Below are 18,968 nucleotides of genomic sequence, written 5' to 3'. Positions count from 1 at the left end.
TAGTTATGGAGTTTAGTTACTTATAGCCATAAACAGAATATTCAAATTTATTAAATAAGAATTCATGTAGTTACTTCAATGAGAAAGAATAAAGTCCGAAAGTTTGCTTGATTAATCACCAATAATCACTTGTAAGAATCTAAAAATCTAACACTAATCAACAATCACAAGTTCCAATAATCCAAAAGTCTAATAATATGGAGTCTAACCTCAAAAACAAGGTTTTTCAAACTATTTATAAAAAATAAAAATCTAATTAAACAAGGACTCTTTTTGCTTGAAATCTGCCAAAACGCTACTGGATCGACGAAACACGCAACGGACCGTCGTAGTCATGACTGACAATCATGGACTCCGTCGTCCCATACTTAGCAATTTCTTATGTTACTCTCTTCATTCCCCTCGACGGCAAGTATAACAGACCGTCATAGGCACAACGGTCCGTCGAGAGTCTTCTTTTCAAAACACTTTAACTCTTGGATTCTGGGTACTGGGATCACTTCTCTGAACTTCATGACGAACCTGCAGGACGGACCGTCATAGCCACGACGGACCGTCACAAGATACGTAACCCCACACTTGGTCAGACTTCCCCATCTTCCTTCAGCAGCTTCTCTACACTGCAACCTACGGACAGTCGCAAGCACGACGGACCGTCATCAGCTCCGTAGGTGGTTTCTTCTGCATTTCTTCGCTCAAAATCTCCGCATTCAACTTTGGACAGATTTCCTGCAAAACAAAGAGAAACTCATATAAAAACTAGCACAAAAAGACTTTCGGACACACTAAACTTAAGGAAAAAGTATTAATTATACCGTGTAACCACGGTATATCACTCTCTCTCCACACTCAATATATGACTCCACCATCAGCTGAACCACCAGACAAGAGGCAGTGTAAGATAAATACAGTACCTTTTTTTATGAGTATGTAGTGGATAATTCTGAGGATGAGCTGGATAGGGACAACCATTCTCTAGATGAACCTGATGAGGATAATATGACTAGCGAGGATCTTATTAAGGCCTTTAGTTTTTATAATTTTCCGTACCTAGAGGAGGAATTTCAATACGAAGCACAAAGATCACCTCACAAGACCTCTTTCGGAAAAATGATTCAGGAAGCTACTTTGAATAATAACCCTTGGTGTACTGTTGGTGATTTCAATGTTATAACTTCTGTAGGAAAAACTTGGAGGGCTGCCTTATAACATGAGGAAAATTAGGATTTTATTGCTTTCATTGAAGCCTGTGGCCTTTTGGACATTGGTTATAGTGGTCACAAATTCAATTTATGCAACAAGAGAGGGATTAACCACAGAATCTGGAAGAGGCTTGATAGGGCTATGGTAAATGATTCATGGTTGGAAAACTTGCCTCAAACCACTATAACTCATTTGTCATCTACTGGGTCTTATCAATGTCCTCTTCTTATGGAAATGATTTCCACATCTACTGATCACATCAATTATTTCAGATTTATCAACTGTTGGATGAAAAAACCTAAATACATGGAAACAGTAAAAACCTGCTGGGAAAAGGAAGTGGCAGGTACAGGTATGTGGAGATTTAACCAAAAAATGAAAAGGTTGACAAACACGCTTAGTGGTTGGTCTAAGAATGAATTTTGTGATATTTTCCAAAAGGGTAGCATGTATGAGGAACAAGTACACAATGCTGAAGAAAACTACATCACTAACCAAAGTGACTCAAATAAAAGTATCCTCCATGAAATTAATGCAAAGTACATCAAGTTTCTCAAGTTTGAAGACACTATTTTGAAACAAAAAACACAGATTCAATGGTTTAAGGAGGGTGATACTAACTCTAAATACTTCCATTATATGATGAGGGGAGGAAGAAGGAAATTATTTATTCATAAAGTTGTCAATGAAAATAGAAACTTGATACAAGGTGATGACAACATTGCTCAAGTAGCTTGTGAACACTTCAAAGAAATCTTTACTGGTGAAGAAAAGCTTATGAATGAGCATACTTTTGATGTATTCCAAGGATGATTATTCAAGACAAAAATATTCAGCTTACAAATATTCCTAGTAAGGATGATCTTAGAGAGGTGGTCTTTTTTCTGAATCCTAATTCTGCAGCTAGCCCTGATTGTATGAATAGGTATTTCTTTCATAAGTGTTAGCATATTATCAAGAATGATCTAATGGGGGTTGTACAGACCTTTTTCAATGGAGAAATGATTCCTAAATATTTCTCCCATTCTTTCATTGTGCTGCTCCCTAAAGTGAACATTCCAAACAAGGTGATTGTGTATAGGCCTATAAGTTTGAGCAACTTCACTAAAAATATCATATCTAAGCTAATGAGCAATAGACTTAGTCCTATCCTCCCTGACTTGATCTCTCATTCACCAAATCCAAAAACCCAATATTGGTAGCAATGTCATCATTTAACTTTCAGGATCATAAAGATAAGTTATAGAGATAAATAAAAACTTACTTTTCTATATATATTGTGGAAGCTTCAGAATTTACATATAGAGAGAAGTAAAAACATTGATGAAAAATTACAAAGTGCCTTGTTGGTTTTTCGGTCTTCGATTTCTTCTTTAAGGATGAAGTCTTAAATAATCTTGAAAGGATAAGGGAAATCTAAAAGCTCTTCTTCTGATTGGTTGTTGATTTCCGTCCGTTGCTTTTGATAAAAAAAGTATTTCATTTTCTTTTGAAAAGTATGTTCACCTTTATCTTTTGATAAGGTTACGTCAGCCACTTTTGTCGGCCATAATTGTTGATAATGCTTTGTTGATCATGCTTTGTGGGTCCTGAAAAATTCTACTTAATAATTTTATCAAAAGGAAATTCCATCTCTTTGGGACTCTTCCTTTTCTTTCTAGATAATTCTAGCTCTATTGGCCTCTATCTGAAACACTAGTTATTCTGGGTCTCTATCTGAAACACTAGTTATTTCAGATTTTAATACCCTCAACTAGTGATTAATCATAAAATGGATCGAAATAAGACTGTGCCAAAACTTTAGGTTTTTCTCCATTATTGTCACTATGAGAGGATGAAGCTTCTTCAAGGAGCTTCATTATAGACTGTTCATTATCTTCAGAGTCTAAGTCTGACAAGGCCTTTGTTATCTTATCTTCAGTTCTTTCTCAGATAAAGTCTTCTGGGGAGATCTTCTAGAGATCGATTGGTTGATGATTTGCAGCTTCTTTTGGAGCTGGAGACCATCCTTTAATCAGGACTTCTCTTGACAAATACTTTATCCTGTACAATTCTGCAATACAGAAAGTCCAACTATTAATATAAAAAATACTTTTTGGAATAAAATATTTACATAATTTTATATTCTCTAGGAGAGAAGATATGTCTTGATCTATGTGAAACTAATTTAATTTCTCAGCAATGTTTTTTGGCAGAACTTGTTTATTACTGCCAAAACAGTTCCACCATTCGTAAAACCATCTTGGGATGACCCTCTTGGTCACATCAAAGTTTTCATTAAGTTTGTGTTCAACTTCAATTGGACAAGTATCAACAAGAATGAACTCGAAGTATTTTCTTGTTTTTAATGGATTATCAGTATCAACATAATTTCTGTTAGAAAATAGAGGTTTAACAAGATGTTTTACCTCAAAATTTTCATAATTTCAAAGGTTTCTTTTACCTTTGGAGTTTTATCTGTAGTTGAAGCAGTACTTGGTGCAACTGCTTCTTTGAAGCTCTTAGGAGCTTTCATGGTGTAAGAATCTATTGTTTGGGGGAAAGAGTATCTGGGTAATCCTGATGGCGAGTGTGAGCAAGGTTCTACAATTTGTTTAAAGGGTTTATTAGAGGTCGGAGGCAGAGAAGGAAAAGGAGTTATTGAAAATTCTAAGTCTATGGGTTGTAAGATAGCTAAAGCGGAGTATTTGTTTGGGTCATTCGATAATGGCCTGATAGCAAATAGTTTTGCTGAAGGTTTTCCTTCAGGACTCTTTCCTTTATTCTTGAAGGGGCTCCCTGTTATGGCTCTTGAAGAGGGCCTCATGATGATTTTCCCTGCAAGAATTCTCGTGTTAAAAAGTCAAGCAAAGATTATATTTTCCTTTAATAAATTTGATTTGAAATTCGAAGTTGGATAATGAGGCTTGCCACCTAGCAAAAATTTGTTTAGAGACAAGATTTTTAACATCTTTCTGTAGAATTTCTTTAGAAGATTTGCAATCTACTCTAAGTAAGAATTCTTTATTAATAAGATCATCTTGGAATTTAGTGATTCAGATAACTATATAAAGAAGTTATTTCTTAACAGTACTATAATTCTTTTGAGTTGAATTCTAGATTCCTTAAGTATAATGAACTAATTGTTCTGATGAATCTGGGGTTCTCCTCTGTGTGAGGATACCACCAAATCCTATATCAGATGCATCCGTCTCTACAATCATAAAATTCTCTACAATCATAAAATAGTCTTGGTTAGAAATCCCTAGGCAAGGAAGGTTTTTAACCATAGATTTAAGAAGAACATCTAATTTAGTATGTTCGTTAGTCCAGAAAGATGGATCCTTGTTTAACCTGTCAAAGAGTGGTTTACAGATTTGTCTTACTCTAGGGATAAAGTCGGCAATATAATTAAGTCTTCATAAGAACCTTTGCACTGAGTTTTATCAAGGACAATATCAGGGAATTTTTTAGAAAACGCAATGGCCCTGCAAATAGGTTTATAGGTACCTTGATACAAATCATGACCTAAAAATCTAATTTGTGTTTGAAATAATTTTATATTCTTAGCACTAATGACAAAACCATTGTACTTAATTATTTTGAAGAAAAAATTAAGTTGTTTGAAATGAGAATCAATGTCCTCGAAGAATAGTAATACATCATCAATATATACAATCGATATATCGCTAATGTGATTAAAAAAGGAATTCATTATATTTTAAAATTTAGAAGGGGCATTCTCAAGCCCAAAAGGCATGACGTTCCATTCAAATTGTCTAAAAAGGACATTGAAAGCAGTTTTATATTTGTCCTTCTCAGAAATTTGAATTTGCCAAAAACTAGATTTTAAATCAAATTTGCTATAAATATTGGCCTTGAAAGTTCTTTTTAAAAGATCTCTTTTGTTTGGAACTGGATAGTGAATCCATTTCAAGCCTGAGTTTAAAGGCTTGTAATTTATAACATGTCTTGGAGAACCTCGTTCTTGCTCAGCTACATTGTTAACATAAAACGCTGAACAACTCCAAGGAGATTTAGAAGGTCTAATAATTTTATTAGCCAAAAGAGAGTTAATTTCCTTTTTACAGATTTCCATTAGTTCATGGTTCATCTGAATAGGCCTAGCTTTCGTCGAAATGACACTTTCATAAAAAAATCAATATATGGTAAATCTATAATGTGGATCTTTCTGGCCAAAAAAGCATTTGGAAACTTAGAGAGAAAATTTCTCTTTCAAAAGTTTGTTGAAGATTAGCAATTTTAGCTATCATTCCCGGGATTCTTAAAATTTGCTCTATTTTCTTCATTTTGATATATTCTTTAATAAAAACAAATCTGGTTTATTTTGAAAGCAGATTGTTTGTGTAAAAAAAAATTTTCTTCAAGAGAAAGTGTTTTTATAAAGGGAAATGAAATTTCTTTTCCCAAAATTTTTATTTTGATATAATCAAAATCTTAAATATAAGGTTTTATCTGAGTGATAAAAACAATTCCTAAAATGATTTCTTCGTTAATATTTTTAGTGATAACGAAATCATTAGAAAGAAAAATACCATTGTTGCAAATATGGGCACTGGATAATTTATAATTAATAAGAATACGCTCACCAGTTGCGCTATATAGCTTGGTGGTTCCCTATTGATGGTACTTAGTAGGGATTAAACCTTCAATAATGCAATTTCTATCTGCCCCACTGCTTAACAAAGAAATTCTTTTGACAACATAATTATTATTAATGATTAATTTTTTAAGGATGTGAGAACTTTGAGGTCTAATTTTTGTAATCATGTTTACACCTACCTCAGTTTCATCTCCGGGGGATGAAAATTCTTCGAAACCATTTTCCTCATTATCCGAATGAGTCAGTTCTTTTCCTTTAGATGTACCTTCTACTTCTTTTAGGATTACTTTTATTAGGGCATCAATTTAGATTTTATGAATTCTAGATTTGACTTCTCTGATTTCTTGTTTAAGAAGATTGACTTCTGATCGCAGCTCACCTATAGAAAGTTCATCCGTGTTATTGTCAAATCTATTCATAATGTGTTTCATACTGAATGAATTACACTTGTAGTAAGCTCCTTTTCTTTTCGTTTACTAACTAGTTTTTGAAGTTCCAATAAATAACTTCTTCGAGCTCATCTTCTTTGATATGCTCAATTGTTGCAAATAATATTTCAACTGAATCTTCAGAGATAACCCTTACAGACTGATTGTCGCATAGGCAAAAGGCTCATTAAGAGTTTCACTCTGGAATACTGTCATCTGTGTTTTGAGCTACATTAAGAAACTCTTCGTCTTTAGTTTCACTATCAGAAGAGTGTTCAGATTCTGACTCTTATTCGTCTAAGACAGAGAGAAACTGCTTTTTAGTTTCTTCTTCTACTTCAAGAAGGTTGATCTTCTTCATTTTTCTTTTGTTTTTGGGACAATCAGGAGAGTTATGTATTTATTTTCAACAAGTCCAACACTTATCCTTTTGAGAAGTATGTTTACTTCTCTTTTTTAAGTGTTTTTTCCTTCTAGGGGATTTTTTACAATCTGGCGATTTTCCAGATCGCTCTTTTTTTGAAACCTTTCTTGCTGAAGGTGGTTTATGAATTTGAAACCCAAAGTATTTATAGAATATTCCATTCTCGGAAACCAAAAACTTTTGATCCTTCTTGAGTTTTTCTATTAGCTTTAGATCAGTGCAAAGCTCCATGGCTACAAAGTTGATTAAACAAATTGGATCACCATAAGAGATATGTGAGTAAGGGATTTTACCTTCACATCGATCTCTTATCTTTGACCTTACTTTTTCGGAAAAGTGGGGAGGTAATCCACTAAGGAAACGTTCTTTCCAATAGTCGTTGTTGAAATCTTCCCTTATCATCACTTTGGTTATAAACATATCTTTATACAACCTGAAATTAGTTAATTTCTTGCAGTAAAGATTGTTTAGAATCTCTAAACTTCTATCTAGGAAAAGGTGTGGTTCTCCCACAAAATGCTTAGCAATACTATAGACAAGAGTAGTCGTAGTATCTTCTACTGCTTCTATAGATGTAGAAGTTGGTCCTCCAATTTCGACAACTGATTTGTTTGCTATAGAATCAAGAATGTCAGCTCTATTTAGATTTGTGAGATAATTGTCCCACATATTTCTAAGAGTTCCTACGAAACCTACTACTAACATGTAAGCAGCTTACTTGTCCATGGAAATCTTCCATTTATAAGTTGTGACATTCATGCCCATCTCATCAAGTTTGTTGTGGATCTGGCCATCCACCATTTCATCTATATTCCATTCTGTAATTCCCTTTCCATCTGCAATTCCTTGAGGGTCCATATGTTTTTCTTCGAGTTGAACATCGGGAAAAGAGGTTCTAGGATAAAGGTTTTTGGAATAGGGGAGCCTATCTTTAAGAGTGTTGATTTTTCCGCCATGAGTTATTTTGAGCTTTGAGAGCTGGTCATTGATCCTTCAAGAATCTCGGGAGAGTTATTGAATTTATTAGAAGGTTTAGAAAAAGCTTCAGGAGAGAACTCATGGATTTTAAAAATGGGAATGGTTTCTAAATTAAAACAATTTTTTGAAGAACTGGGTTTATTACCAAGCTGACTGGTACCGCTATAATTATAACTGGAGTCTCCTATCTGTTTAGAAAAAACATGAATAACTTAGTTAGTATAATTATTTTGTTCAAATATTTTGTTGATATCTACAACAGTTATAGGGTCGTTGTCCTATCTGTAGGCTTTTTGAAAGGAGCAGCTTTCAAGACTTCTTTTCTGCAAGGAATGTGAATACCTTCAAGAGGAGGAGTTATACTTTTGACAACCTTATCTTTGGTATGCCACTTTTTTTTATCAAAATCTGAAGTGATGAATTGATTTCATCAATTTGGCCGGAACATTCAAACCATTTGAAGAATTCAATTTCAGTTTTGAATCTCTTCATGTCTTTGAACAATTTGTCTCTGAATGAGATTCTCTGGTCTTTTGTATATGTGTCAACATACCAATCCTTTTTAAGAGCATGCTTTGGGTTGTTCCACCACTTGCTAATTTTCTTTATATCTGGAGTAAAATTCTCTGTAGATTTGATAACACCAACTGAGTCTTTTTTTCTATGGAAAGAAGGTCTCATGTCATTGAGAGAAGGATTTCTTTGAGTTGATTCGTAATAGAATTTAGGAATAGTGTTGGTAAAATGCACACCTTGAAATTTACTTTGTTCTAAATCTTCAAAAACATCAGAAATTTCATCATCTTCTTTGTTTTGAAGAAGACGTTCTAACCAAAGACATTCTTCAACTTTAAGAGTGTTGGTTGAAAGAGTTGGATCTTAAAAACTTAAGGTTAATAGATCCGTCTCAAAACTGGGTAATACATTCTAGCGAAGACCTAGAAGGTTGAATGGGAAGGGGTTCAGTAATAGATTCAAATTTCACTCATTATTGGAAAGAATCTCATCCAATTTAAGAAAACAAGGAACAAAGGTAGTACCGTGTTCTTGGATTGCATGCATGAGCATCGTGATTCCTTTAGCACTATAGTTAATAACCTTTGGGGCTACTGTAGTCTTCATAAGCTTGTAATATACACTGTATATTACAACTATTTCTCTAGTGTCAATTTTGCTATTCATATTTTTGGTTTTGACATTAAGAGTCAAGGTATCTATGAGATTAGGGTCGTCGATGCCAACCGAGAAATTTGGATAACAATTAAAATAGACTGGGCCATTAGATAGGTTAGTTTCAAGGACACCTAACAAAAAAGTCATCAAAATTGAGAAGTCTAGTATCACAAGAATTAAACATATAGGAATATTCAGACATTTACAGAAAAGAGGTTTAACAGCAAGTTGGATTAAACCAATATTAAGGAATTAAAAATCCTTCTTATATCTATCAATATCGGCAACAACTAATAGTTTGATAGTATCTAAAGAATTATTAATAGCACAGGCTGACTCACAAGTCTTCATATTGTAATTCTTAAACAAGTTAAAATTACCTATTTGGTTAATCTTTTGAAAAGGTTCTTTAGGAATAGATAACTTAATTTTAACTTAGTTACAATACTTGCTGATGTTTCTTAATCTTGGTTAAAGCAATTTATAGAATTTTGACTTAGTGATTATTATTTTCATCTTGTTATTAACTCTGATTAAAACAAGTTAAAGGCTAAGGTTTCTTCTCTTCATAAGTCTTAGTATGCCGATTAATCTCCGGCTTAAGGACTTGGTAAGCCTGAAATTAGATCGTTGTAAGTCCGTAAGGCCTTAAGGGCAGGAAAAAGATCTTTTGGTGTTCCGTCCTGCAACATGACTTGCCAAAGAATGAGTAATATCCAAGGCAAATTTAGTTTTTTATATCACTGTTAATCCTTAGTTGAATCTAATGATCCTTGTTACAATTCAATTAATTTGTTTTACCAATATTCATGTTCACATAATAAGGTTAAGCTCTGTTAACATAAGTATCTGTTAATGGTAATAAGTGACTTCTCTCAAGCCTAAAGAAAAGAATTGTAAAATTATGAATAATCATATTGTTAATAGCGCTTCTATATCTAAAGAAGAAAAAAGATTGCAAAATTGGTCTATTTCCAAAGAACCTTTTAAAAAGATTTACCAAATAGGTAATTTTAACTTGTTTAAGAACTACAATATCAAGACTTGTGAGTCAACTTCTGCTATTAATAATTCATTAGTTACTATCAAACTGCTAGTTGCTGCCGATATTGATAGATATAAAAAGGATTTTGAATGCCTCCATATTTGTTTAATCTAACTTGCTATTAAACTTCTTTTTTGAAAGGAATGTGAATACCTTCTAGAGGAGGAGTTATACTTTCGGCAACCTTATCTTTGGTATGCCACTTGTTTATCAAAACTTGAAGTGATGAATTTGTTTCAACAATTAGGCCGGATCATTCAAACCATTTGAAGAATTAAATTTCAGTTTTGAAACAATTCTTGCTGAAGGTGGTTTAAGAATTGGAAATCCAAAGTCTTGACAGAAGCTGCCATGCTCGAAAACCAAAAACTTTTTATCCTTCTTAAGCTGTTCCTTTATCTTGAGATTAGTGCAAAGCTCCATGGCTACAAAGTTGATTAAACTTATTAGATCACCATAAGAGAGTAGTGAGTAAGGGATTTTTCCTTCACATCAATCTCTTATCTTTGACCTTACTTTTAGGAAAAGTGAGGAGGCAATACAAGGTATGGAACTTTTTTGTAGGTAGTGCAGGCCTACAACCAGAACACTCTTCACAACAGCAACTGCTACAACAGTGGTGGAAAACCAAGCCTAGAAATGCAGCCCAAAAACTGTTGCTACAAGCTACGCCAATATTCATTTACAGGAATCTGTGGAAGAACAGGTGTGCCTGCAAGTATGGAGGTAAATCAACAAACATCAGCACAGTTATATATGCAATCTACAAGGACAACTACAAGATTTTGAACACTGCATTTCCTCAACTTAACTTGCCGGCCAAGTGGACAGACTTAACGCAAAAAGAAAGAAAAGTGTGTCCATGACATCACAGAGAGCATGGAGAAGTGGGTTAAACCTGCAGATCAATGGCTCAAAGTGAACACTGATGGAAGTGCACTAAAGAACCCTTGTAGGCTGGGGGCTGGGAGAATCGTGAGAGTAAAACAAGGCAAAGTTGTGACGGCTTTCACAACACCACTTGGAGAAGGAACAAACAACAAAGCTAAAATAGAGGCAACCATCTTTCATTTAACATGGTAACTTGAGCTTGCATACAGGAACATAATTTTGGAACTTGATTCTCAACTAATAGTACAATGTGTCCTAAAGAAGGAAGTCCCGCAATGGAGTATCATCAATCAACTTGGAAGGCTGCAACATCATATAAATCAAGTACACATCTTCAAATGCATTCATGTATTCAGAGAAGCAAATTGCGTAGCAGATGCATTGTAAAAACATAGTCACAACATTACCACACCTCAGGTATTTCTCAACAGCCACTATCTACCAAATGAAGCAAAAGCCTACTATCAACTTCAATTATTGGGAATGCCGAACTTTTGAAGAAGGAAGACAAAGAGAATTTTTGAGCATCCTTGAGGTTGTACATCTTTTCAACTTAGCTATAATTAAAATTATAGCTACTTTAAATAGGTTACTTTAGTTTATAGGCTTTCTTGTAAAGGGAGAGTCTCCCTAGTTTATGCATCCTAGATACTTTGTATTGAGAGTAGTCCTCTCCTTAGGTGCTTAGTATTTTGGTTTCATCTTTCGTGTAAGGGGAGGAGTTGATTTCCTTTTGAGAAGTTGACTCCAAACCATCTTAGGTTGGAGGTTAGGATTATGTCCCCCTCCTTGTATTTTATTTTTGTTATTAATGATAAGGCCTAGGAGGGATGCTCAGCCCCTACCCCTCCAAGGTAATTCAACTTACAAAAAAATAAAAGCTCAAAATACAAAAATCCAAACATTAAACAATAAACCATTGATTTTAAATATAAAAAGGCAAAACCTGAAAACCTAAAACCTAAAGAAAAACGTAAACCGTAATCCTAACAATATCACTAACATGAACTCTTCCCTAACCCTAAACCGAATACAGAAAATACTACAACCCTAACATTAAACACTAAACCATTGATAATAGAACTCAAATCCTTAACCCCAAACTGTAAAACCAAAAAAACAATGTAAAACCTAACCGTAAACCCAAAGAACAAAATAGTAAAACCCAAACATTAAACACCGAACCGTTGATAATAAACCTCAAATCCTAAATCCTAAATACAAAAACCTAAAAAAAAAAACCTAACCATAAATAATAAAACCGAAATCCTAAGTCCAAAATATAAGAACCCAACCATTAAATAATAAACCATAGATTTTAAACCTCAAAATTGCTAAATCCTGAACCATAAACCCTATAAAAAACCTACAACCCAACCCTAAACTTAACATAACCTAAACCGTAAACCCTGAACTCTGCATAAAAGAAATCCTATGCTCAAAATATGAAAACCCAAATATCAAACACTAAACCATAGATTTTTTAAATGAATATTAAACCCCAAAGTCTAAAACCTAAAAAACCCTAAACCCTAATCCTAACACTATCCTTTACACGAACCCTAAACCTACCCTAAAACTATCCCTTACACGAACCCTAAACCTAACCCTATCCTGAACACAAACCCTAAATCGTAAACCCAAAGCCCAAAATACGAAAACACTAAAATTAAACACTAAATCACATATATTACATCTTAAATCCTTAACTCTGAACCATAAAACCTTTAAAACAACCTGAACCCTAACCCTAATCCTAACATTAACCCTACCCCTAACCTGTCAAAAATCCTAAACCCAAAGTCCAAAATAAAAAAATCCAAACATTAAATAGTGAACCATTGCTATTAAATGTCTAATCCTAAATTCTAAACAAAAAAATCTATAAAAACCCAAACCATAACCCTAACCCTATCCTTAACCTTAACCCTCACCCTAAACCTTAATCCCAAAACCCTATGCCTAAAAAAAACCTAAACATTAAATACTAAACCATAGATTTTAAACCTCAAATGTTAACCCTTGAATCATAAAACATAAAAAAAACTACACCCTAATCCTAATCCTGACCCTAAACCTAACCGTAAACCCTAACCCTATGTCCAAAAAAAAACTAAGTCAAAAATACGAAAACCAAACATTAAACACTAAGCCACAGACTTTAAGAAAAAAATCTTAAACCCCAAAACCAAATGCCTAATAAAAACCCAAAACCCTAATCCTAACAATAACCCTAACCCTAAACCATAAAACCAAAACTCTAAGCCCAAAATACCAAGTCACCTCATTTTCCGAATTTTTTCCTCTCTCCTCTAAAACGCCTCTCGCCCAGCCTTCGCCTTCTTCAGTGGCCAAGTTGAAACGTTCAACGTCGGCCTACCACCGATCTCTCAATATGGATACTAAACAGGCACGTAGGCGCATCGCTGCAATGGCTCGTGTGCCACCGGTAGAGCTCAGACGGCCACAGGACCAAATCCATCAGGTTCTCCCTTAAAAGAGAAACAGACCCCAGTGCATCACGTACCATGATCCATTTCACATCTACCCAAATTCGCAAATGAATACTGCACTTTTAGAAATGGCATTTGATAGAGAACGTGAAATCATTTCCCAAGGAAATTCTGAGTTGAATTGGGGAGAAAGAGTTATGGAAACGGATTCCCCTCATCAATATCTACAACATAGTAAAAAATTAACGAATTCCATCTCTGCAATTAATGAGAATTGAAAGGCGACTTTCAAAAAAATCGCGAGTGCGTTAACTGAGATGCGCACCAAGAATCGATCGTCTTCTAGTCAAATTTGTAATGTTTCAAAAATTGGGGTTGTTCTCCTGAACATAAGGTCCATCTCACTAAAATTTCAAGTGAAATGGATTGAAATCGTCGGGGGGTGATTTCCGGCGAAAATAGAGCTCCAAATGTCGGAAATCATGCAGATTCATCAGAGGGGACTGACTCTCAGGCCAATAATATCCATCTTACTGATATTTCAAACAAACTCAAGAGAGAAATAAACAACAACAACAATCGAACATCCACCACTGATCCTAAGTGGAAATCGCAATATGAAAAACAAGGAAGCGAAGGGGAGAACCCCATGTTTGATTGAAGTGCTGCACAAAAAACATTGTTGAGGTCTCCTAGTCAATCCAAAAAAACTTCAAAAGGATAAAGAACAGAAATTCAACATGGGGAAAACTCGATTGAGCAGCGGGACAATACCAAGAACACATTGAGGAAGCATACAACATCATCATCAAATGAAACGTCATCATCTAACTTTTCATTTGTCTTTGTAGGTAAGTCTTCTTACCAAACTCCCAATTTGAATGAAGGTAATTCACAGACTATAACCAACCAATAGGAGAAAGGCAAAGAACATGGGATGTTAAAAATTCTAAGGCAAGAACAATGAAGCCAAAAACATGAGCACTCAGGCAAGGAAACGCAGCAGACTGGGAGTGCTGCAAGCACAGTTCAGATGAGGGTCAAGGAAAGGATAAAAGCAAACTGATCAGGCTAGGAACACCTACAAGCAAGGAGAAAGCATTCCATTAAACCAAACCAATCGAACAAATGTGGAATATCACAATAACTTTCCAAAATTATGAAGGAACTACTATTGGTATGAATCTAATCTTCAATCTGATAGAAGTAATAAGCAGGAAACTAATGTGGTTCAGGCAGCTGCTAGATACTCTAATAGCCAACAAAAGCTTCAACATACCAACAATCTGAAAAATGAGAAAAATTTAGAACCAGCGCCCTATACAGTTGTACAATCATTTGTTGCTAGATTGAGATATAACAAAGCAAAAAATGAAATCCCAATTGTTGTGAATAATACAATACATACTACTAGACAAGGTTTTCATGTGGTACTATGGATGAAAATGATTATTATGTGAAGTTGGCGGAAGTTTGTAATTATACTTTTATGGGAAAGTTTACGAATACAATGCCGAAAATGGAGCTTGTTAGGAAAATATTCACCCTCAAAACTCAACTTAAGGGGATTGTGAAGATCACACACTTCAATTCTAGGCATGTGTACTTTTACTTGGACAATGAGTTTGATTACCAAACTTTTTGGACAAAACATAGTATGAATATTAAGGGAAAAGTGATGAGAATCCAGGCTTCGACCCCAGATTTTACACCGAGGTGGCTATTCCACGACTTCCTTAGCTCTTTTACAACAAGTGTTATTGACTACTATTTTGGAATCTATTAGGAAGGTACTTTTCCTTGACTCACCAACCTCCCAAAGGAGTAGAGGTAGATCTACTATAGTTAAAGTTCAAGTGTATCTTACCAAAGCTAGACCTTCTCATGTTTGGCTAGGATTTAAAAACTCAGACACCAACAAAAAAAGATGGTTAAATTCCTAATTATTGTCTACACTATAAGCATCAAGGACGTATGGAAAAAGAATTTTCAATCAAGATGAGGGATGATAAGTTCAAGAAAAGAAAGGAGTTAGAATCTAGAAAAAAAGAATAAGGAGCAGACTAGAAACAAACATGCTCAAGAACAGGAAAAAAAATTACAAATGAGGCAGCTGCAAAGAAACAAAATCAGCAGAATAGGGAGGAAAACCAGAATAAGTCAAGGAAACAACTTACAAGCACCATCAACATGGGAAAACCACCTTCAATCAGAATGAACAAGACCAGTAGGTAGAGTTGCAGGATGAACAATGGCATACTTAAAGAATGAAATTGCACAAAAATCAGGAAACTACTAACTCCAAGTCTTTTTGGAGACCAGTTTCACCACAAACACAAAAAATCAGGGACAACCATCAGCAAGAATAGAAAACAACAGGTAAGACTAATATCCCAACTCAAAATATTTTCACTAACTTTGAAATATAGGAACAACAAAGGACAGACAATAATGTGGAGGATCACAACAGTGGAGAAGTAACACAACAGAATTAAAAAAAGGGGGGCTAATAACAGCTCAGCTTGCACAAAAAGAAGCAACATAAACAAAGAACAAAAGCAGCAGACTGCTGCAGATTACAATAACAAGAGCAGAGGTATTGACTCTATGCTTCCCAAGTCCCAATCCCCCAACATTACTATTATTGATGATGGTTTTATTGAAGAAGTTGTTGGTGGTATGGATGGGGGGTGTGAGGAGAAAACCACTAACTTGCAGGATGGGGTTACCAAAAGGGGGTGTTTGCCTCATGTTCCGCATGAGGGGTTGGTTGACCATACGACTGACCTTAGAGGTGGTCTTTTTTTGGAATCCTAATTCAGCAGCTAGCCCTGATTTTATGAATGGGTATTTCTTTCATAAGTGTTGGCATATTATCAAGAATGATCTAATGGGGGTTGTACAGGCTTTTTTCAATGGACAGATGATTTAAAAATACTTTTCCTATTCTTGCATTTTGTTGCTCCCTAAAGTGAACAATCCAAACAAGATGACTAAGTATAGGCCTATAAGTTTGAGCAACTTCACTCGCAAGATCATATCTAAGCTAATGAGAATTAGACGTAGTACTATCCTCCCTACCTTAATCTCTTCTAACCGATCCGAGTTTGTTAAAGGTAGAAGAATTTATGAGAACATCATGATAGCTCAGGAAACCATTCACCCAATCAAAAAACCCTATATTGGTAGCAATGTAATCATTAAACTAGACATGGCAGAACCTTATGACAGGGTGTCATGGTCCTATATTTGCCTAGTTCTATGAAAGATGGGGTTTGATGAGGTTTTTATTTGTATAGTGTGAAGAATCATGGCTAACAAGTGGTACTCAATCATTGTTAATGGTAAGAGGTATGGTTTCTTTCACCTAACTAGATGTCTCAAGCAAGATGATCCTCTTTCCCCTGCCCTATTTATTTTAGGTGCAGTTGTACTTTCAAAATCTCTAAACAGGCTTCACAACCATCCGATTTATCATGGTTTCTTCATGGAAGTGAGAGGGGCTGAAGTGAATCATTTGAGTTTTGTTGATGACATAATTTTATTTACATCTGGAAGGTGCAAGGTCAACTCATCAATGGGGACAAAAGCCTCTTTATGCTACAATCTGACGCTTTCAATAGCACTAGAGATAGAATTAAGAGGCTGATAGGTTTCAAACAAAAGCAAGGTCCTATTAATTACCTAGGCAGCCTTCTATTTGTTGGAAGGCCTAGGAATATATATTTCTCTGATCTTGTTAACAAGCTTATTTACAGGATTACAGGTTGGCAAACAAAACAATTAAGCTATGGAGGCAAGGAAATCCTTACAATACATGTTCTACAGGCTGTCCATATCGACCTTCTATATGTAGTGACACCTCCAGCCACAGTACTCAGGAAAATCCCAGGGCTTATAGCTAACTTTTCCTGGGGATGGATGAGTGATAAAAAGAAGTATCACTCGGCTTCATGGAAAAATCTAGGCTACCCCTACGATGAAGGGGGGATAGGAATGAGAAACTGACAAGATATCTGCAAATCCTTCCAATTCAAACAGTGGTGGACCTTAGAACAAAACAAACTAGGTGGGGAGATTTTTTGAGAGCAACATATTGTCAAAGATCAAACCATCTAAACAAAAAATGGGATACTGGGGAGTCATTTACTTGGAAACATATGCTAATGAATAGACTGAATGTTGAGAAGCACATCCATTAGAAACTTCAAGATGGAAATTCTTCCTTTTGGTGGGATAACTGGCTTGACAGTGGGCCACTGGCTCATCACACCACCAATAGCAACATATTTAACAATGCTACACTGGTTGAATTCTGGGAAGATGGGAAGTGGAGTTGGAGCAAACTGTAGAACAGGCCCCTGCTAGTAAGTTCTCCAACATTTTGGCTATAGAGTTCTCTCCACAGCATCATCTTCCAGACAAAGCTGTCTGGAATCTCATTAACCATGGCAGCTTTAGTTTCTCTTCAGCATGGGAGGAAATCGGGAACAAAAGAGCTAAGAATCATTTTAATTCAATGATATGGCATAAAAACATTCCCTTTAAATCTTCTTTTCTTTTATGGAGAACCCTAAGGGGTAAACTCCATACTAATGAAAGATTGACTAATTTTGGCATTGAGCTGTCACATTGTTTTTGTTGTCTTGATAGGGCTGGTATGGACAACATAGAACACACATTCTATTTAGGACAATGCAGCCAAGGTTTGGAATTTTTTGCAGGCCGTGCAGGCCTACAGCTGCACCACTCTTCACTGCAGCAGCTGCTACAGCAATGGTGGACCGTCAAGTTGAAAAATGCGGCCCACAAGCTGCTCCAATTTTCATTTCCTGGAACATGTGGATGAATTGGTGTTCATGCAAGTATGGAGGTAAAACAACTAAAATGAGCAGGGTGAAGTATGCAGTCTACAAAGACAACTTCAAAATTCTTAATAGTACATTTCCACATCTCCAATGGCCTGCAAAGTGGATTGATTTACTACAAAAGAGTGAAAGGTGCATTCACAGCACCAAAGTGAGCATGGTAACATGGAACAAACAACCAGATCAATGGATTAAGATGAATACAGATGGAAGTGCACTCACCAACCCGGACAAACTTGGGGCTGGAGGTATTCTTAGGGACAAAGAAGGCAAGCTGGTAATGGCCTTCTAAACACCTCTTGGAGAAGGAACAAACAATAGAGCTGAAATTGAAGCTGCCATATTTGGTTTAGCTTGGGCACTTGAGCTTGGCTACAGGAACATTTTACTAGAACATGATTCTCAATTGGTGGTCCATTGGATCTTACAGATAGCAGCCCCACAACGGAGTATCATCACTTATATTGGAAGGTTGCAACATCTTATTACTCAAGCCAACAGTTTCAAATGCATTCATATGCTTAGAGAAGCAAATTGTGTAGCAGATACATAGTCAAAACACAGCCACAAAACTGCCACTCCTCAGGTATATTTCAACAATCATCAACCACCTAAATAAGCAAAGTCTCACTATCAGCTTGACTTATTGGAGATGCCTAACTTTAAAAGGAAGAAGTCAAAGGAGATTTTTGAGCCTCCTTGAGATTAGTTCATCTTTTCAACTTAGCTATTATTTTGAATTATAGCTTCTTTGAATAGATTAGTTTTAGTCTTCCTTTGATTATGTAAAGGGAGAGTCTTTCTTATTTATGCTTCCTAGATACTATGTAATGAGAGGAGCCCTCACCTTAGGTTCTTAGTATTTTGGTTTCATCTTCTACTGTAAGGGGAGGAGTTGACTT

At 35.4% G+C, this 18,968-nt stretch overlaps 1 protein-coding gene and 1 long non-coding RNA gene across 6 annotated transcripts in view; both read right to left on the bottom strand.

Moving 5' to 3' along the window:
* The window catches only part of LOC138337666 (uncharacterized), an 85,130-nt gene that overhangs the window by 36,924 nt on the left and 29,238 nt on the right, over positions 1-18,968 (bottom strand). The gene's annotated exons all lie outside the window — the stretch shown is intronic.
* LOC112942039 (uncharacterized) lies at positions 90-2,602 on the bottom strand. Its single transcript, XR_003247881.2, has 2 exons — positions 2,468-2,602; positions 90-729 (listed from the first exon to the last, which is right to left on the bottom strand). It is a non-coding gene; the product is annotated as an uncharacterized lncRNA (long non-coding RNA).

The sequence above is a fragment of the Solanum lycopersicum genome, chromosome 8 (genome assembly GCF_036512215.1).
Source record: "Solanum lycopersicum chromosome 8, SLM_r2.1".
Lineage (NCBI taxonomy): Eukaryota > Viridiplantae > Streptophyta > Magnoliopsida > Solanales > Solanaceae > Solanum > Solanum lycopersicum.
The sequence above is the reverse complement of the archived record's forward strand: the minus strand, read 5'-3'. Positions and strand labels throughout refer to the sequence as shown.